Consider the following 26,067-nt stretch of genomic DNA (forward strand, 5'->3'; position numbering starts at 1 on the left):
TGATAAGGAGTCTGGGGCCCTCAAGGAGGAAGGGGTCCAGAACCATCGAGGAGGAGAGAGGGGTCTGGTGCTCTCAAGGAGGAGAAAAGGACAAACTTTTTTTTCCCCTACATTGCTTTCTCTTAGTCACATATTTTCTTTAAGCCCAGAGCTAATGATCACACAAAAAAACAACTCATCTTAAACTCTGTACTAAGGATTATACAACAACAATGTATCTTGCTCAGGACATGTTTCTCTTTTTTAACAAGAACCTTCTGACTAATCTTGTTATCTTAAAACATATGTTGTGGGAGTGAGTCTGGTAAGACCTTTCAATTGTTAGTTCTAATCTTGCTAATTTAAGATGTGTGTCGTGGGAGTGGGTCTGGTAAAAGTATGTAAGGCCTTGATAAAACTGGCGAGGGTGAGGCACTCTCCATCCCCCTTCTGATGTCTGTGTCAGGAGGTTTCTCTGTCCTTTTTTACTTTAATAAAACTCTGCTACACAAAAGCTCTCGAGTGTTCAAGCCTGGTCCCTTGTTCTGAAGCTAAGTCTTCTTTTTCAGTGATCATGAATCCAACATCATTCACCGTAAACTATCAGTGGCTCAGATGGTAAAGAATCTGCCTGCAACGCAGGAGATGCAGGTTCGATTCCTGGATTGGGAAGATCCCCTGGAGAAGGGAATGGCAACCCACTCCAGTATGCTTGCCCAGAGAATTCAATGAACAGAGGCAGATTACAGTCCATGATGTCCTAGTGCCGGTAAAATTAGCAGTACTAGCAATGTTAGAGTTTATCCTCAGTTTAATTTCAAAAATGGCTGTGTCCATGTCATGATAATATTAATGATGGAATGAACCTTTACTGAGAGATTATTATATGATAGGCAGCATTTGCACTGCTTCACAGGTATTAACTGTCCTATGAGGTAAGTACTATTATTGCCTTCATTGTAAAGAGGAAACCACATCATTAAAAGATAAGATGCTGGATTGATGCTGTTTCTCTGTGTGAATGCACGCATGCTAAGTTGCTCCAACATGTCCAACTCTTTGAGACTCCATAGACTGTGGCCTGCCAGGCTCCTCTGTCCATGGGATTCTCTAGGCAAGAATACTGGAATGGGTTGCCATGCCCTCCTCCAGGGATCTTCCTGACCCAGGGATTGAACCAGTGTCTCCCGTGGCTCCTGCATCGCAGGTGGATTCTTTACCGCTGAAGCACCAGGGAAGCCCCCCTGTATGAATATGTGCTATCATAAGCCGGATTGTTTCAGTATGTCTGCACATTGTATTTATTTTCTTTTGTATCAGATCGGAGTTAATTTTCTCTCTTACAGGTTGAACACTACCTCATGGAGAAACATCTGCTCTAAATAGGAGATACTATGCTTGATGAGGCCTGCCTCTGTGGCAAGATCCTACAGACTCTGTCCCTGTCTTCATCTTAAAAATGGCAATATATTCCTGCTCTAATTCCCAAGTGCAGTGTTGGGACAGGCTGCCCAGTCAGCCGTGGAGTTTGCCACAGGCAATTTGTTATACGTAATAAAGTTATGACGTTTGCAAATAGGGTGCTTTTCATGAAAATTGCAGTGGCTGTAAGATGATCTTTGTGGTAAGGTCACTCTCATTCCCACACATTCCCACAGGCTTTCAGTGTGGGGCAGAGCAGGTGAGGAGGAGGACGGCAAATATCCTGCTGCCCATCTTACCTCTATTCTCCTAGAGAAAGTGGCATATGCCTATGTGATTTCTGCAGAAAAAGCTCTGGGAATCACAGCTCCAAACAAAAAGAATAAAAGGCAGAGAGGGGAGAGTTAAAATGATTGAAAAGTAGAAAAGACTTTTTAAAAAAAACTTTTTATTTTACATTGGAGTATAGCCGATGGTGCGTGCGTATGTGTGTGTGTGTGTGCGTGTGCTCAGTCGCTCAGTCGAGTCCGACTCATGAACTGTAGCACACCGGGTCCTCTGTCCATGGGATTTCCCAGGCAAGAATACTGGAGTACACACAGGGACCTTCTCGCCCCAGGGATTGAATCTGCCAATTAGCAATGTTGTGACAACTTCAAGTGGAAAGCAAAGGGACTCAGTTATACATATATATGTATGCAAAAGGTGGTTTTGCCTGGACACAATAATAAAACAGGAAGGAATTTTAAAGCATTTTCACTCTCAATCTTCTTCCTTAATTAGCATCAAGAAGTCAAATTCAGTTCCCCAACAACAACAGAAAAAGGGACAAGACACAGGTGCATAGCAGGCAGAGAGGTTTCAAGCACTGTTCTTGTGCTTGAACACGTTAAAGGCTATCAAGATGGCCATGAAAATAATGGGACCTCCCAAAACTTTGTTGCGAAAAAATATTTTCTCATCAGTGAGCAGATTGCCAACACTAGATAAGCAGCATGAAAAGCAGAGAAAAGAAGCTTCTATTTGTTTGTTCAGTTGTTCTTAATAATTCATTTGCTTATAATATCCAGAAGGAGACTGCCATTGCTCACCCACTGTCTGTCTGGGAAAGGTCTGCTCCCACAGAGCAGTGAGTCCTTTTCCTTCATTAATCTGTGCAGCTTAGGTTATCAGTGTTTTGGCTTGCTGGTAAACAGTTAGGGTCACTCTCTGTTAATGAGGTCAAGGGCATGGATATTCTAATTAGGATAGTTAGCTTGTTGTATTGCATAGTCACGAACTGGACGCCTAATCCCAGGTAGACTAATCCTTCTTTTTAATGGGTATGTTCAGGGCCAGCACAGGCCCAGCCTCCACTGGAGAAAGAATTCAAAGCAATGTCATTTCAGTGTACATCTTGTATGAATCACAAATCACTGTCATTATGTTCTGATGTGCCATGGTGCTCGGTCATGTCCGACTCCTTGTGACCCCATGGACTGTAGCCTGCCAGGCCTCTCTGTCTGTGGGATTTCCCAGGGAAGAATAGTAGAGTGGCTTGCCATTTCTGCTCCTGGTGATCTTCCCAACCCAGAGATCGAACCCACGTCTCCTGTGTCTCCTGCATAGAAGGTAGATTCTTTACCTGCTGAGCCATTGGGGAAGCCCCTATGCTCTGATATTAAAGAATAAACACTTTTCTATTGAAGGGCAGAATTTTCAGCTCCAAAACTCTTCCTGTTGCTCATACGATCTCTCTGCTCTGACAGGTACTTTTTCCCTCGAATCACTTTTGCTGGAGATTAATACCAAAGAAGCATCCTCCCACTATGCAACAATCCTCTGATTTTGAGATTTTATCTAACCTATTTATCTATATGTGGGATAAATTATCTTTAATGCTTTTGTTTTTTCTCTTAGTAAAAGTCACATATATGCATTTTAGAAATAATAAAATGCAGAAAAGTACAAATTAAAAAATTAAGCCTCCTTTAGTCAATGTGGAAAAGATTTTAAAAAAGAAACTAAGGCTAAATGATGAAGCATCCTTCAGCATTTAGATGACTTGATTAAATGATGAACAGTCTTCTGATTAAAGTCTATGCTATAGGAATGATTCGTAAGCCTCTCCTCATGCCATTGTTTTCACCTAGTTGTTTAGTTAAAGCATCATTATGACTGTTTCTTGTTTCATAAATGTACATCTCTGCTGAGAAATACCATCAGTTGCTTTCCTATAAATCATACTTTAGAATGTATCTTTCTTTAAAAAACTACTGCCGTTAAATTTTACAGCAGAGACTGATAACAGCAGAGACTGATAATTCTGGAGATTAAATATTTCAGAAGAAACTTGTATAAATAAGGATAATAACATTTACCAATTGAAATCATTATGCTATACTCCTTAAAGGTATATAGGGCTATGTATTAATTAGATCTCAACAAAAGTGGAAAAAATTTATATGTACACACAAACATTTACCACTTGAACAGACTGAAAGAAACGAGTGCATTTTAGCAAACAGGACTGTTTATGTCTAACACCTAAGATCAATAGTTATTAAATATCACCACTAATCATAGTTGAGAAAAACTTTATTTCAAAATTATGTGATAGATAAATGGATTTAAACCACTTTCACCTTTCTTGCTTCACCTTGAAAGCAGCAAATTTTGATCATGTTTCTACTCTTAAACAAGTCAAATTTGTCAGACAATTGATCACATCTCAGGTATTCACATAACTTAGGAAAAAGAAAGAGACATTTCCATAATTCTAAAGCAGAATAGGATACGAAAGCATAGGAAAATGATTTCCAGTTTCAGTCCTGTTCTAAAATTTCCAAAGGAAAAAAGGCACGGAAGTAGAGTGGGAATTAAGGAGAGGAGCAGCTTGTGTTTAACTCAGAAGAGCACCGCAGGCAAAGATTCTGGTGCATAGCAGGTGATCAACTCTTCCTTCATAATTGGGAGCCTCCCACAAGGGCAAGAATGCATCCTACAATCTCTGAGGGAAGGAAATAATCCATCCTCTCTTCTGACTCAGGAAAGAACGATCTGTTGCCAGGAGCTGGGTACCTCAAGCAGCTTGATCAAGTGCCAAGAAATGGTAAGGGAAGTTTTGGTTCTTGTCTGGAAGAATTGCAGGATGCTGGGGAGATTCCAGAGGCTTGCATTTCTCACAGAATTTGGATCAAAGTGTATGCCCAGTATTTTAGCAGCCCAGCAACCTCCCTTGATGAACCAGAAGATTTGTGTGCCCAGAAAAATACCTTAACCTCTGAGAGGCAGAGCGGCATGGGAAAGAAGCAGAAGCCCTGTTTGTTTGTTTGTTCTCTTCCTCTGTTCACTTACAGATTTGCTGCAAGATCTTGGACAGGATCATTCATCTCTGTAGGTATTTAGTTTCCTACTGGGGGTAATGTGACCCTTTCCAACTCTGATACTGGTAATGCTCCTCCCATGCGGGGCTGTAAACCGCAGAGCCATTGCCTAGTCTCGAGAATCCTATAAGTCAAGAGTTGCTGCTGGTTGTTTTCCTCAGTTTCTTTTGAAGCTCACAGATTCCAAGTTTCATAATAGAAGCAAATACATATACCACCACCTCATTGCTTTCTTATACCATCTTACTCACAACAGTTTTAAAGCTTACCTGTCAAGTGTGAAGGCCACAACAACAAGGTCATTTCCATAAAGAAATGACTTCACTCAAAGCTTCCCTTTGAAGTCTTCTTTCTGTCTGGTGGTCAGCAGCCTTTGTTCTTCAAATAAGAAAGGCCCAAACCAATTGTTGCCCTGGTTTGCTCCTCTTTGCATGTCTACTGGATTTATACACGATGCCTCATTCAATCCTGTGCCTCAAGCCAGAAACTGGGAGAGATCTGTGACCTCTCTCTCTCCCTCAACTCTTCTACCCATCACCAAACCCCCAACTAGTCGATCCACTTCCCTCCTCTTCCATCATGCCAGACCTTGTGAAAGCTCCATCATCTCCCACCTGAGCTACCGCACTGAGTTCCTAATGATCTCCCTATGCCCAATACCTTATCCTATCTGCCTTCCATTCTCCCATCACAAAGTAATCATTCTATAGTAAATCACTTCACCCTCATGCTTAAAACTCTTCAAGGGGTCTTCCCATTGCACTTAAGATGATGTTCAAAATCCTCACTCTGGAGCAAAAGACCTTATGTGAGCGCTCCAGGCTCTTCTCACAGTCCCCCCCCTCTTGATCACTGTGTTCCCAACACCATATCCTCCTTAAAGCCTCCCCATGTCTGTCCACAATACACTCATACCTGTCATTCACTCGGCTAATTCCTACTCATGTTGTAGCTGGAATGTCATTTCCCCTGACAGGCCTGCCTCATCTCCCTCTCCCCAAATAACTCATGTTCTTTTCACAGTCATCACCAATTATAATTATGTATTTCCTTGTTTTCCTATTTATAAACCTCTCCCTCAAGAATTTCCAGGAAAGGATGGACCGTGTCTGTCGTCTTCACCATGATATACCAGTGCTCACCACAAAGACCAGTCCACCATGAGCAAATATTTGTTGAATGACTGACCAAACGAACATCCCTTCTTGTTGTCACTCTATTTCCCTCTTATAAGCTTTGGCATGAGTGATGCTGAAGATGATAACCTCTCTGTACATTTCTCACTTTCTCAAGAGCCCTACCTATGAAGAATCTTTTGGTTTTGGCCTTGGCAGGTCTTATCTGAAGGTTGTCACCCTCTTGTTACACGTATCCTCCTTTGCTTAGGGATGCAGAAACTTTTCGAGTTTGCCAAGGGTAGGCAGGCTTTCAAGAGCTGTAACATGGTGATCAAGAGCTCAAGCTCTTGACTTGTCACTCAGTACTGAACCTTGAACCTTGTCTCTGCCCCTTCCTAGCTAATCTGACTCTGGGGAAGTAATTTAGCCTCAATCTCTTCAATCCTAAAATGGGGATAATGACAGAACTTAACTGGTAGGTTGTCTTTAGAATTTAAGGACGTAGCAAAGGTGAAATGGCTGGTACAGTGCCAGACACATAGCAAGTGTCTGATAAATACAATTGGTTTGCCATCTACCTTCACAGGGATTAAAGTATGTGCTGCTGCAGCTGCTGACCAACCACTCCATGAAAGGAGTTCAGGTTGGAGAGGTGGAAATGAGGCACTCTGTGCTCCAGGAAACTAGCAGGATAGGTCCCGGATAGATATTCCCAGGAGCTGATTTTATGAGCCTGATTCTTATGTCTTCTCATATTTAGAAAAACACTAAAATCCTTCATGGTGCAACTGTTTCTCGTGACTATCTGAAGTTTCATGAGGTCAGCAGAAACTTTTCTACAAAAAAATATGCGCTTGATTGCAAGTACTCCCATTACCAAAATCACATATATACTGTCCTTCCCTCCTACCTCTTTGGAACAGTTTCTCAGCGCTATCTGAGGTGCTGGGCTGCAGTCCTCATATTGCCCAAAGTAAAAAATTCTCATCTCTCACCTTGAGCATTTTTTTTAAGTCAACAAATACTAGCTCCTATTGTTATGTTTCACTTAACCTCAGGAGGAGAGTTCAAATACCAAGGTCCAGGACTGGGGAATTTCTGAGGAGGCTTTTTTCTTTTTCTATCTCCCTTCCCATTACATTATAGTCTACCTACCCTATACTTCGTGGTCCCCAAAGGTGGCAACAAAAATGTGATAGATCTTAATTGTCGATCCTGTTCAACTGAAGCTGTAAGCAGATCTGAAATGTACAAGGTAGCAGTATAAAATTGCGGATGACCATTATTTAAACTGGCAAGATTAATCGAGTTTAGGAATAACTAAAAATTTTAAAGTCAAGTCACTCTTTCCTAGAGAGTGTTGATGCACTGGCATTTGGTGACAGCTCCATAGAGAACCCTAGTAGGCAGAGAGGAGGTGATACTAACCTTTTAAACAAAACACACAACGTCTGGTTACTTAACATTCCACTCCTACCGCCCTCCCCCACGTCCCGGCCTCAGCAACGTGGTTTTAAAATGAGAAGCACACCGGATTACTCTGTGTAGGTGGTGGAGTGGGAGGAGGTGAAATGCAAGCTTTATTTTCCCGACTGCTTGTCATCCAATTCCCCACTTCCCTCTGACTTTCATGAGTGATGAGGTCATCCCGGCGCAGGAAAATCAAACTCCTATTTTTCAAACCCAATAAAGGCCGGCATTGTATCCTGCGTAAACAGAGGCCAGACGGGTAGGGTGGCAGGAACACGAGCGGCCCGCCCCCTGGCGGTCGCCTGAGGCAGTCGAGCCCTGCACTCCACCAAACTGCGACAGGGAGGCGGAGAGGCTGTGAGCTAAAACGTAAGTTAAAATTAGATCAATAGTCAGCTTGGCTCTCTCAATCAGTGCATTGCAGGGAGAGCGTACAACCATCTATTTATAAGCTAAACCCAGTATTATCTTCCTCTTTTAGGACGCAGAGATCCATTACAGCCGCGGCAGGGGAGAGGATGCTGCAAGGAGATGATGCACGCCACAGTACAACCTCGCTGGCTGGTCCCGGCTTCTTCCGGCCTCAGATCCGCGTGGGGTGAGCAGTGGGAGGATACACTCCTGCAGTTGGTGGCAGCACTGAGCTCTGCAGAACTCATTCCCCTGGGGGACCCCCCAAGGACTCACTCCGCCCACTCCTTAACCTCTATGGAATCCTACGTCTGTTTAAATCGACAGGACCCGAAAGGCAGAACCATCATGGGGGCGGGGGGGCCTCCTGTAGATGCAGAGAGGCACTGGCCGCTTCTAACCATCCAGAGCTTGACTGCCTGTGGACTAAGGTTTCTAACCTAGCTTCCCTAAGTGACTGTGTTACTCAGGCCTCGCTCAGACAGTTGCTGCAAATAGCTACAAACTCCCTTCTCCCGCATTTACAGCAATCTGTGTGATTGCATGTATAATATTTAAGGCCTTGGTGAAATGTCCAGGTGCTCCATCCAGTCCCTGACATACTGGGATACTGGACATTCCCACTTTCCCCAATCGGTGGAAGTCATCTCCAGTATATAAAGAAATGCTATGCTACGCTAAGTCACTTCAGTCGTGTCCGACTCTGTGCGACCCCGTAGACGGAAGCCCACCAGGCTCCCCGTCCCTGGGATTCTTCAGGCAAGAACACTGGAGTGGGTTGCCATTTCCTTCTCCAATGCATGAAAGTGAAAAGGGAAAGTAAAATCACTCAGTCGTGCCCGACTCTTAGCGACCCCATGGACTGCAGCCTACCAGGCTCCTCCGTCCATGGGATTTTCCAAGCAAGAGTACTGGAGTGGGGTGCCATTGCCTTCTCTGATATAAAGAAATGCTCACACCTAGCTCTTGTGTTTAAGTTGTCGAACTATTTTCGGTTGTTGACAGATGCTATAGACAGAGGCAAAATCTGATACAGCACTGCCTCCTCAGAAGCACAAGATCAAGTCATAGTTCTGGGGGTAAAAATTTAAGCATTCTAGTCTTAGATGTGTGCACAGCATGTTTTATATGATGTATTTATGTATTTTTCTTAATTTTTTCTATTATTTTTAACAACTTTCTTGAATAACCATATTTATCATAGAGAAACTTTAAACAGCCAGAGTATTTTAATATTAGCTTCAATATACATTAGACATATTTGTTGTTTGACATTAAAGGATTTTGAAGTAAAGATAGAAGCTGAAGCATTCTTCATTTAGAAACAACCTTTTTCTTCCTCACATTCTTGTTGGCTCCACTCCAAAACATATTCTACATCTGTCCCTTCCTCCCCATCTAGACTGCTTCTAGTTTAGTTACAAGTTGCCATTCGTTATCCTTCACCTGGATAAAATAGCATCTTGTCTAGGCTTCCTGGATTTTCTTTCTCCCCACTGCAGTCAACTTGCTCCACTTAGCAACAAGAGTGCTCTTTTAAAGCATAAATCAGATCTCAGATTGTATCTCTGCTCTTTGTAAAACCTTCCCTGGCTGCCCATTGTAATGGATTAGACCCCAAAGTCTTCACCACAGCCAAAATGCAGTGTGTGAGCGGGCCGCTCCACCCGCACTGGCCCCTTGTCATCTCACCAGAGCTTCTCACTTTCTGTCAGAGCCTTAAACCCACGAGCTCCTAGCACTTGCTTTTCTCTCTGTGCAGAACTCCCTTTCAGAAGATCTTCTCAAAGCTGCCCTGTTGGCACAGCTCCAGTTTCAGCTCAGATATCAGAGATATCAGAGACCTTAACTGACCGCCCTCTGCTCCTCCAGAACTCAGGATCACATCACCTTGTTTTCTGTTCAACACAGCAGTTAACTGGAATTGGACTGTTTATCCTTTTTCATGTATCAGAAGTTGGCCCCAGGAAAACAGGCTCCCTATCTTTCTTGTTCACTCCTGTCTCTTTGGGTTGTAGAACAGTACCTGGTCCACAGCTGGTATTCAGGATACAGTTATTGTATAAATTATTTGATGTGATTTCCTGATATCTACATGCATAGCATTGCACGTATTCTCCCTTGAACTGTATAGTTATTTTTATACACATATGCTTCCTCTTCTGAAGTGTGAACTCCTGGAAGCAGGATCGTGTTTCATCCCTTTTATTCTCCATGGCCTTATGGAGTCTGGCACATAACAGATATTTAAAATATTTATTAGATTGAAATGCAATAAATGAATAGGTAATAGCCTGATATAATATGACTTTACCCCAGGTCTAGTTTTCATCAGGGAAAATGCAAAAACATCATGCTATCCAAAGGAGTAGATTGTTGCTTTGATCCTTGTAACACCCTACGCCCCCACCCCAACACTTATTTTCAAAGAACATTCATATTCATTATTTTATTTGATCTTAATACCAGCTCTGTGAGATGGGTCTTTTGATCCACACTTTACAAATGTAGGAACTGAAGCTCAGGGGCATTAACTGACTTGCTTAAGCTTGCACAACGAATATGAAGCAAAGACAGGGCTAGAGACTGCTTATTTCAAACACCCACATATATGTACACATAAAAGTTTACACAGATATGTCCGCATTTGCCAACATCTTCCCTTCTCAACCACATATCCATTGGATATGGATCCAATGGGATCATAAATGCAAAGTATCTTGAATGGAGTTTGGCATATGACAGGCTCCAAATAAATGACCATTCTTTCTTACCTGCGCTATGGTTGCCATAATTCCTCCATCCCAATAAAGAAGAATGTGTCTATCTTCACTTGTTCTTTTTATTACTAGACTGATTTCCAAGTTCCTCTTTATTGTGAAATATTAATGCATCATATTAATTGGATACTTTCACAGATCTGAGCAGGAGCAAATGGATTTTTGCTAACTGGCAACCTACTGCTCTTTCATCTTCTACTCTGCATACAAACCAAAGAAAAACATTTGTGAATATCTGTCAGAACACAGGTTGGCTTAAGTTATACAGTTCAACATCAACGAGGAAATGGCATAGTAAATGCCAAGGCTTATCAATCATGAACATACCCTAAACAAAGCACAGCCAGAATGGTCAAGTAATGTGCAAAATTAGTTTTACAGTAGGCAAAATAATTCAAGAGCCTATTCTGACTATTCGTTCATTATTTATTGAGTTTATTTTACATGCCAAGCTCTGTACTCAGTACTGGGAATACAGAGGTGAGCAAAATTGATGAGGTCCCTAGCGATACAACTCTAGTAGAAAAGATAGGCTCAAACTGAAGAATCACACAACAGAGATCAGTGTTGTAAGAAGGCAGAACATGAGAAATGACAGGGAATTCAAGAGAATTCCTTGAGGAAGTAGTGACTAAGCTGAGCTATGTCTTGAGTTCAGGGATAGCTCCATGCCTCCAATAGTTACTAAAGAAGGAAGAAGAGGAAGAAATAATCAAATAAGTAAATATTGGATTGGCCAAAAAGTTTGTTTGTGTTTTCTGTAAGATGGTGCAGAAAACCTGAATGAACTTTTTGGCCAATCCAATAATACTAGTAATAAGAATATAATGAGTAACTTTTAAAACTCTCTTATTTAATAAATATTCTTGAGTGCCTACTATGTGTCAGGTGGCTGTCTAGGTGTTGGGGTTACAGCATTGGTCAAAGACAAAAATCCCTGCCCTCATGGACCTATGTTGTAATGAGGGAAGGCATATGATAAATTAATAAAGAATTATAATAGAAAGGAATGTAACATGGTGATTTCTGCAAAAAAGAAAAGCAAACTAAGGCAGTAAGCTAGGGAGGTGGGGTGAAGTGGGTAGCAAAGTGCTATTTTACATAGTATTGTTCCATCTGCCTTCCCTGACTAATATATTTGAAGAAGACCCAGCAGCAGTGAAGGAGCAAGTGGCGCGGGGGAGAGCAGTCTGAGAAGTCGGTGGGTGACTGTAGAAGGAAGAGCTCTCCAAGAGGAAGACTCTGAGAGTGCAAGGACCATGAGACAACAGTGTTATTGACTTGTTTGAGGAAGTACAAGGAGGCCAGTGTGTCTGAAGTGAGCAGAGTAAGCGAGGGGTAACTAGTAGATGAGTTCAGAGGAGGAATGGACTTTAAGGGACCTCGGAAGTGACTGTAAAGATTTTAGCTTTTATTCTAAGTGCAATGAGAAGACACTGGAAGCTTTTGAGCAAATGATTGACATTATCACACATTTTAATAGTCACTTTGGTTGCTGGGTAGAGAGCACCTACCTTTCACACACAACGGCAATGTGTGATATCTTAATAGGTGAGTTCATTTTAACTTCACAAATCTTAAAGTACCCATTTTACAGGTGAGGAAATCAAGATGTATGGAGTTTAGGTTTAAGTACTTACTCGAGATCACATGCTAAATAACAGGCAGAGCAGAAATTAAAAGCTAAGAATTGTAATTTTAGCACCTAAGTCGTTAACCACAGTATTAGAGACTGGGCTGGTAGGTGATGGTGATTATAAAACAGTAACACCTATCATTCACTGAGGGTCTTCTGTCCTAGCTTTTATTGTTAATTTTATTTCATTCTCACACAAATGCTAGCAGATAGGCCCTATTTCCCCTTTAATATAGATAAGGAGAGAGAGATTCAGTTAGTCAGTGAACATAACTAATCTATGTTCAAACAGTTTATAATTAGAAGTTAGAATTCAAACCCAGGGCACTTCATCTCCTAGGCCTTGTTGACTACGAGATAAGTACATCAAGGTTTTAAATATTTTTGTTACAGAGAACCTTTAGAGATTCCCTGGTGGTTTGGTGGTTAGGAATCTGCCTGCCAGTGCAGAGAACGTGGGTTCGATCCCTGATCCAGGAACTAGGATCTCACATGCCACAGGATAGCTGGTCCCATGTGCCACAACTACCGAGCTCACGTGCTGCCGACTCTCGAAACCCAAGTGCCCAGAGCCAGTGCTCCACACACAGGAAGCCACTGCAGTGAGAAACCCTCACACTGCAACCAGAGAAGACCCTCACACGCCAGTGAAGACCCAGCAGAGCCAGAAAAAAGAACCTATAATTGAATCATGTACTCTAAAAAATTCATTCTTTTTTTTGATTGGAATGTTTATCCCATTTATTTATGTAATTATTGAAATAGTTGGTTTACACTATTTTCTGTTTCTCCTTTCCTACCTGCAATTGAATTAAGTATGTACATTCCGTTTTCTCTTTTATTAGCTTTTTATTATAATTTTTGATTTTCTTATAGCTTTCCACCTAGAGAATCAGTATGTCTTTCTAGCTTCTCAATATATATCCTAAGTTAGTATTTTTGCCACTTCACAAGTAATTTAAGAACTTCGTAACAGTTTAACTTCATTTAGGTCCTCAAGTTCTCTGTGATATTATTTATAATTTTACTCCTTTGTTATGCTGTCATAAGTATTTCTTTACTTTTGTTTCATAAAGTCAATATTTTCAAATATTTATACATATACTTATCTGCTATAGTGTTCTTTAGTCTTCCCTGGTGGCTCAGATGGTAAAGAATCTGCCTGTAATGCGGGAGACCTGGGTTTGATCCCTGGGTCAGGAAGATCCCCTGGAGAAGAGAACGGCAACCCACTTCAGTATTCTTGCCTGGAGAATCTGCATGGACAGAGGATCTTGGTGGGCTACAGTTTCCATGGGTCTCAAAGAGTCGGACACGACTGGGCGACTTTCACTCACTCACTCACAGTGTTCTTTATTCCTTCCCAAAGTCCAATATTTCTCTGTGGGATTATTTTCCTTTGGTCTGAAAATTTTCTTTTAGTAAATCTTATAGTTGCATTCTCTGGAGACAAAGTCATCAAGGTTTATTTGTTGGAAAATATTTTTATTTTGGCTTAATTTTTGAAGTATCTTTTCACTTGATATAATATTTTTCTTTCAGCTCTTAAAAGATGTTAAAACACTATCTTCCTGCTTCCATAGTTTCTACTGAAAAGTCGGCTCTCAGTCTTGATGTTGTCACTTGGAAAGCAGTGTATTTTGTTTTGTTTTCCCTTGGATCTTTTTCTCTGTGTATTTACCTTTCATCATTTTGAATATAATACTCCTAGATGTAGTTTTCATTGTTTTTATTCTTCTTAGTGTTCCTTGTTCTTGGATCTGTGGGTTGATATCTTTGACCAATCTTGGGAACTGAACTGACTGATCACTACAATGATTGCTCTTTTCTACTCCCCTTCTCTTCTCCCTCTTAGTCAATTCAGTCACTCAGTTGTGTCTGACTCTTAGTGACCCTATGGACTGCGGGACACCAGTCTTCCCTGTCCATCACCAACTCCCAGAGCTTACTCAAACTCATGCCCATTGAGTTGGTGATGCAATCCAACCATCTCATCCTCTGTCAACCCCTTCTCCTCCTGTCTTCAATCTTTCCCAGCATCAGGGTCTTTTCCAATGTGTTAGTACTTCACATCAGGTGGCCAGAGTATTGGAGCTTCAGCTTCAGCATCAGTCCTTCCAGTGAATATTCAGGGCTGATCTCCTTCAGAATGGACTGGTTGGATCTCCTTGAAGTCCAAGGGACTCTCAAGAGTCTTCTCCAACACCACAGTTCAAAAGCATCAATTCTTTGGTGCTCAGCTTTCTTTATAGTCCAACTCTCATCCATACATAACTACTGGAAAAACCATGGCTTTGACTAGATGGACCTTTGTTGGCAAAGTAATGTCTCTACTTTTTAATATGCTGTCTAGGTTGGTCATAGCTTTACTTCCAAGGAGTAAGTGTCTTTTAATTTCATGGCTGCAGTCACCATCTGCAGTGATTTTGGAGCCCCCCAAAATAAAGTCTGTCACTGTTTCCCCTGTTTCCCCATCTATTTGCCATGAGTGATGGGATCAGATGCCATGATCTTAGTTTTCTGAATGTTGAGCTTCAAGCCAACTTTTTCACTCTCCTCTTTCACTTTCATCAAGAGGCTCTTTAGTTCTTCTCCACTTTCTGCCATAATGGTGGTGTCATCTGCATATTTGAGGTTAATTGATATTTCTCCCAGCAATCTTTATTCCAGCTTGTGCTTATCCAGCCTGTATGTTGTACTCTGCATATAAGTTAAATAAGCAGGATGACGATATACAGGCTAGACATACTCCTTTCCTGATTTGGAACCAGTCTGTTGTTCCATGTCTAGTTCTAACTGTTTCTTCTTGACCTGCATACAGATCTCTCAGGAGGCAGGTCAGGTGGTCTGGTATTTCCATCTCTTTAAGAATTTTCCACAATTTGTTGTGATCCACACCGACAAAAACTTTGACATAGTCAGTAAAGCAGAAGTAGATGGTTTTCTGGAACTCTCTTGCTTTTTTGATGATCCGATGAAAGTGGGCAATTTGATCCAACAAATGTTGGCAATATGATCTCTGGTTCCTCTGCCTTTTCTAAATCCAGCTTGAACATCTAGAATGTCATAGTTCATGTACTGTTGAAGCCTGGTTGGAAGGATTTTGAACATTACTTTGCTAGTGTGTAAGATGAATGCAATTATATGGTAGTTTGAATATTCTTTGGAGAAGGCAATGGCAACCCACTCCAGTACTCTTGCCTGGAAAATCCCATGGACAGAGGAGCCTGGTAGGCTGCAGTCTATGGGATCTCGAAGAGTTGGACCCGACTGAGCAACTTCACTTTCACTTTTCACTTTCATGCATTGGAGAAGGAAATGGCAACCCACTCCAGAGTTCTTGCCTGGAGAATCCCAGGGATGGTGGAGCCTGGTGGGCTGCCGTGTCTGGGGTCTCACAGAGTCGGACACAACTGAAGCGACTTAGTAGTCAGATCAGATCAGATCAGATCAGTCCCTCAGTCGTGTCTGACTCTTTGCGACCCCATGAATCGCAGCACGCCAGGCCTCCCTGTCCATCACCAACACCCAGAGTTAACCCAGATTCATGTCCATCTAGTCAATGATGCCATCCAGCCATCTCATCCTCTGTTGTCCCCTTCTCCTCCTGCCCCCAATCCCTCCCAGCATCAGAGTCTTTTCCAATGAGTCAACTCTTCGCATGAGGTGGCCAAAGTACTGGAGTTCAGCTTTAGCATCATTCCTTCCAAAGAAATCCCAGGGCTGATCTCCTTCAGAATGGACCGGTTGGATCTCCTTGCAGTCCAAGGGACTCTCAAGAGTCTTGAGAGTCCCAACACCACAGTTCAAAAGCATCAATTCTTCGGCGCTCAGCCTTCTTCACAGTCTAACTCTCACATCCATACATGACCACAGGAAAAACCATAGCCTTGACTGGACAAACCTTTGTTGGCAAAGTAATGTCTCTGCTTTTGAATATGCTATCTAGGTTGGTCATAACTTTCCTTCCAAGGAGTAAGCGTCTTTTAATTTCATGGCTGCAGTCACCATCTGTAGTGATTTTGGAGCCCAGAAAAATAAAGTTTGACACTGTTTCCACTGTTTCCCCATCTATTTCCCATGAAGTGGTGGAACCGGATGCCATGATCTTCGTTTTCTGAATGTTGACCTTTAAGCCAACTTTTTCACTCTCCACTTTCACTTTCATCAAGAGGCTTTTTAGTTCCTCTTCACTTTCTGCCATAAGGGTGGTGTCATCTGCATATCTGAGGTTATTGATATTTCTCCCGGCAATCTTGATTCCAGCTTGTGTTTCTTCCAGTCCAGCGTTTCTCATGATGTACTCTGCATATGTTTAATAAACAGGGTGACAATATACAGCCTTGACAAACTCCTTTTCCTATTTGGAACCAGTCTGTTGTTCCATGTCCAGTTCTAACTGTTGCTCCCTGACCTGCATACAAATTTCTCAAGAGGCAGACCAGGTGTTCTGGTATTCCCATCTCTTAGTAGTAGTAGTTGAATATTCTTTGGCATTGCCTTTCTTTGGAACTGGAATGAAAATGGACTCAGTCCTGTGGCCACTGCTGAGTTTTCCAGATTTGCTGGCATATTCAGTGCAGCACTTTCACAGCATCATCTTTTAGGATTTGAAATAGCTCAACTGGAATTCCGTAACCTCCACCAGCTTTGTTTGTAGTGATGATTCCTAAGGCCCACTTTACTTTGCATACCAAGATGTCTGGCTCTAGGTGAGTGATCACACCATCATGGTTACCTGGGTTGTGAAGATCTTTTTTGTATAGTTCTTCTGTGTATTCTTGCCACCTCTTCTTAATATGTTCTGCTTCTGTTAGGGACATACCATTTCTGTCCTTTATTGAGCCCATCTTTGCATGAAATATTCCCTTGGTATCTCTAATTTTCTTGAAGAGATCTCTAGTCTCTTCTCCCTCTAGGATTTCAATTATACATGCATTGGATCTTTTGACTATGTTCCACATGTCTTTTATGTTTCATTCTGTTTTTCTCACTCTTTCCCCACACTTTGGTGTTTCAGTTTGGGTTTTCTTCCTTTTCTTTCTTTCTTTTTTTTTAAACTAATCTTGTCTTTGAATAAAATATACAGTGTTCCACATGCTATTAAACTCATCTAGTGAATTCTATGGTTTAGATAATGTATTATTGTATTTTTCAACTTCAGAATGCTCATTTGATTTTTTTAGCATGTCAGTTTTGTTGAAATGTTTAATCTTTTAATCAGTTTCTCCTTTATTTTCTTTAGTATAATAATCTTAATTATTTAAAATTCTTTTCTGCTAATTACCATATTTGAATTATCTGTGGATATGGTTCTATTGTTTAATTTTTTTCCTCTTGATTATCAATCACATCTTCCATTCTCTTCTCATGTTAGTAATTTTAACTTGTAGCATAAACTTTGAGTATTAAAAACAACACAAAACAAAAAAATCGGAGAATGCCTGGCTGAAATCTTTTACTAGCAAGGGTTCTTCCTTTTCTCTGATAGGCAGATAGGTAAAAATTGAGTTGGATATGAGTTTGAATTGCAGTATTTTGTGTCCAGTTCACCTCTGGTTTGTCCCTGTTCTTTGCAGAGAGTTCTTTTGGATTTTCAATTGGAAACCTAACAGCTCCCTGTCTCTTCAGCTCTAAAAGTCCTGGTCATCAGAGGTCTCAGGTTTATAGCTTAGATTTCTGCTTCACACAGGTTCAAAGTCTGGCAAATGATTTGAGAGGAAGAGCTGTTGTGCATTCATTTCAAACCCATTATTTCTAGTGGGACTGTGTCTCCTACGCACTGCAGACTGTAAGAGTTTTTAATTTCTCTTTCTGGTTCAGCTCACATAAATTTTCCCTACCACCTCTGAGCAGACGGGAGTGAGTCTTACAGTTCTCTAATTCATTATTTCAGTCTCATACCTTCACCAAGTGTTCTGCTGTATGCTCTTTTTCCCAATAGAGTCCTTCTTCTTGGCCTAAATCCAGTCTTAAGTTTGTACCCAAAATGGACAAATGCTCCTTGGGAAGCAAACAGTTGATAATGTAAGCTCACTTAGAAATTTTAGTTTATTTAATTCTCTTTGCATCCATAGCTCTTCAGTATCTTTAATGATATTTGAAATGTACTTTTTCTTTTTTTTTTCCTTTTGCTATGGTGTAGATGTTAGGCTGCTGTGACCTTTTACAGTTTATCCACAGGTAAAAGTCCCTCTCAGATGCATAAAGGGTGAGAAATTTTGGAGTTGGAAAGGACTTTGGCATTTACCTAATACAGATACTTCACTGGATATATAGAAAAATAGATACCAAGAATGGTAAAGTGTTTTATCCTAGACTCCAAACTAATCATGCTAGAAATTAGACCTGAGAAAAGCTTTGAAGTGGGCCTCCTGATGCTAAGTTCTGCATTCAGGGGGACAAGAAGGAGAAAAAGAGACAGAGATAAAAAGAATATACCATGGAAAGGTCTCCACCTGAAAAAGAGAGCAATATTGGAGTCTTTGCTATAGTCATTCAAATGATCAGCCTTCAAAAATTCATGTTGGAAAACCTAACTAATGCCTTCTAAGTCAATCATAAAATCTAACATTTGCTTATTTCTGCTTTTCCTACCTTGTTTGAAAACAGGATTTAAAATGGCATGCCAATAAGAGCTCCTCCAGAGAAGGTTACAGATGGGGCAAATAGGAAGGATATGTGAAGAGTGGGAAAGGCTGTTATCAGAAAGCTGAGAACATTATCCTTGGCAGAAGGATATTGGTAGCAGATGAAATTTCAGGGTGTTGTGGATGTTGGAGGCTCATGAATTACTCTGCTCAATAGAATAACTGAGACAAAGACTGGATTCATGTCCTCAAAAACATAATAAGTAAATCTTTCTATTTCTTTCTGAAGGGAGAGTTTATCACTGTCATCTTTCTCCCCTCTATCATTGTTGAGTTAATCAAAGTTTGAAAGGAAGGAAAGAGAGTGTAGGATTAATGAGACCAGATTCTGGAACCTGGAGCAGAGCAATTCATTCCTTCCTAAGATGTATACACACAGACACACACACACCCCAGCTGCAAGATTCAGGGGGAGACAGATTCCCTTGGACCCAATCCTAACTAAAGAGCTTCTGGGAAGACTTCTTGGGCAGAGCATCTAGAAAAATTGGACTTGTAAGCCATTTTGGCCTTTCATTTCCTTCCTTTTTCCTGGAGCAATGCCTACAGGTGCCAGGGACACAAAATCTTCTCAATAAGGATGACAGAGCTGGCAGACAAGTTTAGCTGCCCATTCCAGACCTGAATTGGCCTCCCCAGGCTTCTAACTTGTTGTATGAGACAATTAAATTCCTTACTTGGGACTTCAGTGGTTCAGACTCTGTGCTTCCACTACAGGGGTCACAGGTTTGATCTCTGGTGGGGAAACTAAGATTCCACAAGCAGAGAAATGCGCCCCCCCCAAAAAAATATATATATATATATAAATCCCTTACGTGCTTAAAAAAAGGAGCAAAACACCCTTCCTGAGGTGCTCCCCACATTTCTACCAATACATCAAGCCCTCACCTCACACGTAACATAGGAAGAACCATTTGAATTTACAGAGAGTCAAATCCTGGGAAGATACTTTAAAATAAATGTGATTTTTATGTTTGACATTTAATATGATAGTTGCATGTTTATTTAACATTTGTGGTATTTTGTCCTATTCTTGATTGAAATTTTATGTCTCTACTCAAGCCTAGAATGGGAGTTGCTAAGCAATTTAGCAATATAAATAAATAACACGGTGGGGTTCAGGATCAGTGGGAAGTAATATGTTCAGACTTCTTAGAGAAACACACTGTATTTAAGGATATTATCTCATTACTGTCTACATGCAAATGTGTACTATTTATAAATGATTCACATCTCTTCGTTCAGTTCAGTTCACTTCAGTCACTCAGTCGTGTCCGACTCATTGTGACCCCAGGAACCGCAGCACGCCAGGCCTCCCTGTCCAACACCAACTCCCGGAGTTCACTCAGACTCACGTCCATCGAGTCAGTGATGCCATCCAACCATCTCATCCTCTGTCGTCCCCTTCTCCTCCCGCCCTCATTCTTTCCCAGCATCAGGATCTTTTCAAATGAATCTGTTGTTCCCATCAGGTGGCCAAAGTATTGGAATTTCAGCTTCAACATCAGTCCTTCCAATGAACACCCAGGACTGATCTCCTTTAGGATGGACTGGTTGGATCTCCTTGCAGTCCAAGAGACTCTCAAGAGTCTTCTCCATCACCACAGTTCAAAAGCATCAATTCTTTGATGCTCAGCTTTCTTTATAGTCCAACTCTCACATCCATACATGACTACTGGAAAAACCATAGCCTTGACTAGACGGACCTTTGTTGACAAGGTAATATCTCTGTTTTTTAATATGCTGTCTAGGTTGGTCATAACGTTCCTTCCAAGGAGTAAGCGTCTTTTAATTTCATGGCTGCAATCACCATCTGCAGTGATTTTGGAGCCCCCCAAAATAAAGTCTGACACTGTTTCCACTATTTCCCCATCTATTTGCCGTGGAGTGGTGGGACCGGATGCCATAACCTTAGTTTTCTGAATGTTGAGCTTTAAGCCAACTTTTTCACTCTCCACTTTCACTTTCATCAAGAGGCTCTTTAGTTCTTCACTTTCTGCCATAAGGGTGGTGTCATCTGCATATCTGAGGTTATTGATCTGTCTCCTGGCAATCTTGACTCCAGCTTGTGCTTCCTCCAGCCCAGCGTTTCTCATGATGTACTCTGCATATAAGTTAAATAAGCAGGGTGATAATATACAGCCTTGACGTACTCCTTTTCCTATTTGGAACCGGACTGTTGTTCCATGTCCAATTCTAACTGTTGCTTCCTGACCTGCATACAGGTTTCTCAAGAGGCAGGTCAGGTGGTCTGGTATTCCCATCTCTTTCAGAATATTATTGTTCAGAAGTTTATTGTGATCCACACAGTCAAAGGCTTGGGCATAGTCAATAAAGCAGAAATAGATGTCTTGTAACAATTTCTGTGACCAATCCCCATTTCTTTAAAATTATCCACTGTTAATGATAGCTAGCATTTCTTGAGTACTTGCTATGCACAAGGCATTTTCCTAAGCAAGGAACACTTTCTGTAAGTCTATTGCATTTCATCTTTACAGTACGTCTATGAGGTAGGTATGGAGAAGGCAATGGCACCCCACTCCAGTACTCTTGCCTGGAAAATCCCGTGGACGGAGGAGCCTGGTGGGCTGCAGTCCGTGGGGTCGTTAAGAGTCGGACACGACTGAGCGACTTCCCTTTCACTTTTCACTTTCATTCACTGGAGAAGGAAATGGCAACCCACTCCAGTGTTCTTACCTGGAGAATCCTAGGGATGGGGGTAGCCTGGTAGGAGGCTGTCTATGGGGTCGCACAGAGTCAGACACATCTGAAGTGACTTAGCAGCAGCATTAGGTAGGTATAACTATTATTCTCCTTTAAAACTAAGGAATTTGAGACTTAGCAAGGTTGAGTAACTTGCTCAAGGACACATAGTAGAGGGGCAGGTCAGTTCAGTCTGACCCAAAAGCCCATGTGCTAATAATTTTATACTTAACAGAACGATCTTTCAATAGCTCCTTAAAACTTAGTGGTGCAAATCTTTCTTTATGAGTGTTTGTCAATTGTGGCTGGTTCCTAAACAACAACTCCATTCTTTCTTCTACTCTATGTTGGTCCTGTTAGGGACCAGTTTTCTCTCTCAGATAGTGGTAGTCAAGCTGAGTTGCCTGAAGCACAAAAAAGAGAAATGAGCAATTTGGGGAAGCAAGACTGACCTGGTATCTTGTCTGCAGCAGCCCCCTGGCTGGGCTCCAGCACATCCTTTACTTATTGCATAGCCTGAGGGTATTACCTTTGGTTTTCCTTACCTGTAATACTGGAACATCATTGATGTTGCAAGGTTGGGAAGGGACAATAATGAAGTACTATAAGGGCATAGGTCAGTGCAGACACATGATAGTATTTGTCAAATAGAAGTTCCCTTCCCCTAGCTCGTCTTATCATTAATGCATCCTTGTGGAATATCTCTCTTCAATGTGAACACCTTGTCTAGGAGATTTTTTAGGGCTTACCTGGTGGCTCAGATGGTAAAGAGTCTGTCTGCAATGCCTGGGTTGGGAAGATCCTCTGGAAAAGGAAATGGCAACCCACTCCAGTGTTCTTGCCTGGAAAATCCCATGGACTGGCAGGCTACAGTCCATGGAGTCACAAAGAGTCCAACATGACTAACACTTTCACTTTCACTCTCATAAGAGATTTTTGGAACACACTGCTGGTATTCACTTTGCAAATAACTGGAGGAGGATTGTGAGGTCACCCTTAGGCAAGCAATTCTTCACTTCTTATTTTGTCTTCATAATTCTAATATGGTTGACTCTTGAACACAGGGGAAGGTCAGCGATCCTCACATAATGGAAAATCCATGTATAACTTTTGACTCCCCCAAAATTTGACTATTAATAACCTACTCTTGACCAAAAACCTTACTGATAATGTAGCTGATTTACCTATATTTTGTATGTTATGTGTATGTCTCTCTATATTTTATGCATTCATGTCATACCTTACTTTTTCTTACTTTTTTTTCAATTTTTTTTAGGTTATGTGGTTTGTCTGTGAGTTTGTTCAAATTGCTGCAGATCTCCAAATTTTTTTCCAATAAATTTATTGAAAAAGAAATGTGTATATAAGTGGATCTGCACAGTTCGAATGCATGCTGTTCAAGGGTTAACTGGACTTGCTTTTCGTGTAGTCCTTTACTTTAAATGTTACCCCAAATCCCCACTTGACATAAAGATTTCCCGCCCTCCCTCCCCCTTCACCCCAACAAAGAAATGCCCTAATAACATTCCCAGCAAGTAGAATCCAGGATTTCTTTTCTTTGTCTGTAGTCATGTGAAGTTGAACAGCCCTGCTTTACTGGGGGACATTTTTCTCTTGTGATAAATTTGACTTCATGACAAACTCAGGCCGTTGGCCTCCAGGTGGAGCTGCGTGAAAGACAGAAAGACGGGAAAAGAGAAAAACACCAGGCTGGTGACCCCAGAGATGCCAATGGCAATGAAACAGTGGTGGCGTGGCGTCCTTAGGGGATTGTGGGACTAGAGTGACTTGTGAAATGATTCAGCTGGTTTAATTCTACAAGAATTTGAAGGGACTGCCCATGTGCTTAGCCAGCCCAGGGTGTGATGCGAAAGGAATGAGACACTGCCTCCATGGAGCTGGAAGTCAGAGTGGCAACACAGACACTTGAAGGAAGAACCCGTACCACGGGTACATGTGTGCTCAGCTGTAGCTGACTCTTTGTGACTCCACGGACCCGTAGCCTGACTGGCTCCTCTGATCATGGGATTTTCCTGGGAAGAATGCTGGAGTGTGTAGCCATGCTCTTCTCCAAAGGATCTTTCTGATCTAAGGATCAAACATGTGTCTTTGGCATTGCAGGCAGATTCTTTACTGCTGAGCCACTGAGGAAGCCCAGAACCCATCACACTCAGTGGTAAACTGTGGTGCAGCCTAGGTCATGGGTTCCATAGATGATGGAAAGGCTAGTATCTTTTTTTTTTTTTTTTGCCTGCTCTTCTATTCCAGGTACTAAATTATATGGGTTACATCAATTATACTCATTTAATTTAATCCTAAAAATGAGCCTTTGACATAAGCCCATTTTGATAGAGAGGAAATTGAAAAGCAAAGAGATTAAGTAACCTGTTTAGGACCCAACAGCAAGCAAACTATAGGATTTCAATTTAGGTCTGTCTGAATACAACACCCAAGCCCTCAGATAGCTGAGAGCCACTTGCTCGCTATAGGACTGAGCCCTCCTAACTTTCATGTACCTCAGTTTCCCTATGTGATGAAAGGAGCTAATAGTGGTGCACTAGAATCGCTTGGGGGTAACTCTTTGCCTGTGCCTTCTGGTCTGGCAATCTGCCTCTCACCTTGTTGTTCTTTAGCCTCATGTCTGACTCTCTAACCCCATGGACTGTAGCCCACCAGGCTTCTCTGTCCATGGGATTTCTCAGGTAAGAATACTGGTGTGGGTTGCTGTTTCCTTCTTCAGGGGCTCTTCCCCACCAAGGCATTGAAACTGTGTCTCCTGCATTGCAGGCAGGAAGCCTGCCTGTCACCTTAGCCCCTGATAATCAGGCTTTGTGGCGCTCTCAGCACATGATCCTACTCCAGAAGAAGTCTACAGACCAGGGGGTCACTGGATGCAAGGGGTGGAAGTAGAGAGTGACAATTCACAAAGCCACCTCAATTTTGCGAGTCCCAAGGCCTGATTGTTCAGTGTTTCCTAGATTCCTGTGAGACTGCACTACTGCACCACAACCTTGCAACAATCCCCCCAACCTCTATTCCTTCCTGTTGTCTTGGGTTGAATTGAGCTTTTGTTACCTGTGACCAACAGATCCCTGACTAGAACAAATGCTTTCCTCATAGGGTTATTGTGAAGAGTCCACCAGATAAGGTAAATTACAAAGGGCAAGATTGATGAGACTAGAGCTATTTATCTTAGTGAGTAAAATAGCAATTTGGCCTTTATAATTGAGTCCTGGGATGCTCAGTTTATGGAATGCTTCATTATATTGAAAGGAAGATATGCACAAATTTGAAGGCTGCTTTTCCTGCCAGGAGGAATCAAAGTGGCTGATATTCATGTCAGACTGAAGACATGCAACCCCCCCACCGCCCCCTTGCCCCCGCAACCCCATACCGCAGGGTTCTCTGCATTCAGGAGAGGATGGCTCCAGGCTGGTCATCTGGGAATCACTTTAAATTAGGTTTCCACTAAAGCCAGACTGTGCCCTGTGGAATCTTCTAGAGGGATTTGTAGATTGCCTGGGTGAACAGGCTGACAGGCTGGCTGGCCATGTGCTGTCTCTACAGTGTGAAGGTTCTGAGAGCCGTGTGCATCCCAACTCCAAGGGAAGTTTCACCAAGGTGATCTCTTCACTGATCTGCTTCAGTTGCATCTGCTGGTCATGTCTCTTGCCATGGCCAGAGCAATGGCATAGACATAAACACAGCCTGAGAGTACAGAGCTGCTTCTTTTAAAATAAAATATACTCCACACTGCACTAGACATTTTATGTCTGGCTTATTTAGTATGGCAAGTGCTTTGCTTTTCAGTAGGTTTAAAGAGCTGGTCAGAAACAACACTCTTTCTGCTGCCATCTTATTCTTCATGGGGTTGCATATTGCTTTATTTATCATGGATCTCAGCGTGCCAAGCCTTCCTTTGTTTCTTCATAACTTTAAGACCTCTCAGATTAAGACAAAACCATTTTTGCCTGATTTTACTCTCTGACCCCTTCAACCTGCACCCCACATTTGCCTTCTTTCTCTGGGGGTCACATAACTTCACTCTCCACTACCCAGTAAAGCAGCAGAGGAAGAAATTTTCTTTTCAGTGAGTTTCCCAGTGACAGCTCTATTATTTAACTCAGACCATGTGAATCACCAGTTGGAGGGTTGTTTTTGGGTGAACCTTGTTCTGAATCTCAGTTGACTGATGCAAAGACACTCGGTATATTTTCCTGCTACTTTAATGAATCTCACTTTTTACAGCTTTTACCCGTTAGGATCAGTTATGACCCTTTAAAATAAAGTGCTGTTCATTGGTATTATGAAGAGTTCCCCTCTCTCTCCAATAAAACAGCAGGTCAATGCTCTCTGGCTTGGGGAGAATTTTGAAAGATGTTTAAGGAAGAGGATCTGTGATAGCTTTTAATCCAGATGATCCCTTGGCTGAGAATTCTGAAGGCTGCTTTATGGTTGGTGTCCTTTAGTTACTAACATCATCAGGAAAAGAAACCACACCATAATCTCCCATCAGTGGATCACGTTGTAGGC

General features: G+C 41.8%; 1 long non-coding RNA gene across 1 annotated transcript in view; it reads left to right on the forward strand.

The window, feature by feature from the left end:
• The first annotated feature begins 7,185 nt into the window (after window positions 1-7,185).
• Window positions 7,186-26,067, forward strand: part of LOC133229574 (uncharacterized) — a 49,900-nt gene continuing 31,018 nt past the window's right edge. Inside the window, exons 1-2 of the long non-coding RNA XR_009730577.1 lie at window positions 7,186-7,723; window positions 7,836-7,952. This is a non-coding gene — a long non-coding RNA (uncharacterized LOC133229574). The remainder of the gene's footprint in view (window positions 7,724-7,835; window positions 7,953-26,067) is intronic.

This window comes from Bos javanicus, chromosome 1 (genome assembly GCF_032452875.1).
Source record: "Bos javanicus breed banteng chromosome 1, ARS-OSU_banteng_1.0, whole genome shotgun sequence".
Classification (NCBI taxonomy): Eukaryota; Metazoa; Chordata; class Mammalia; order Artiodactyla; family Bovidae; genus Bos; species Bos javanicus.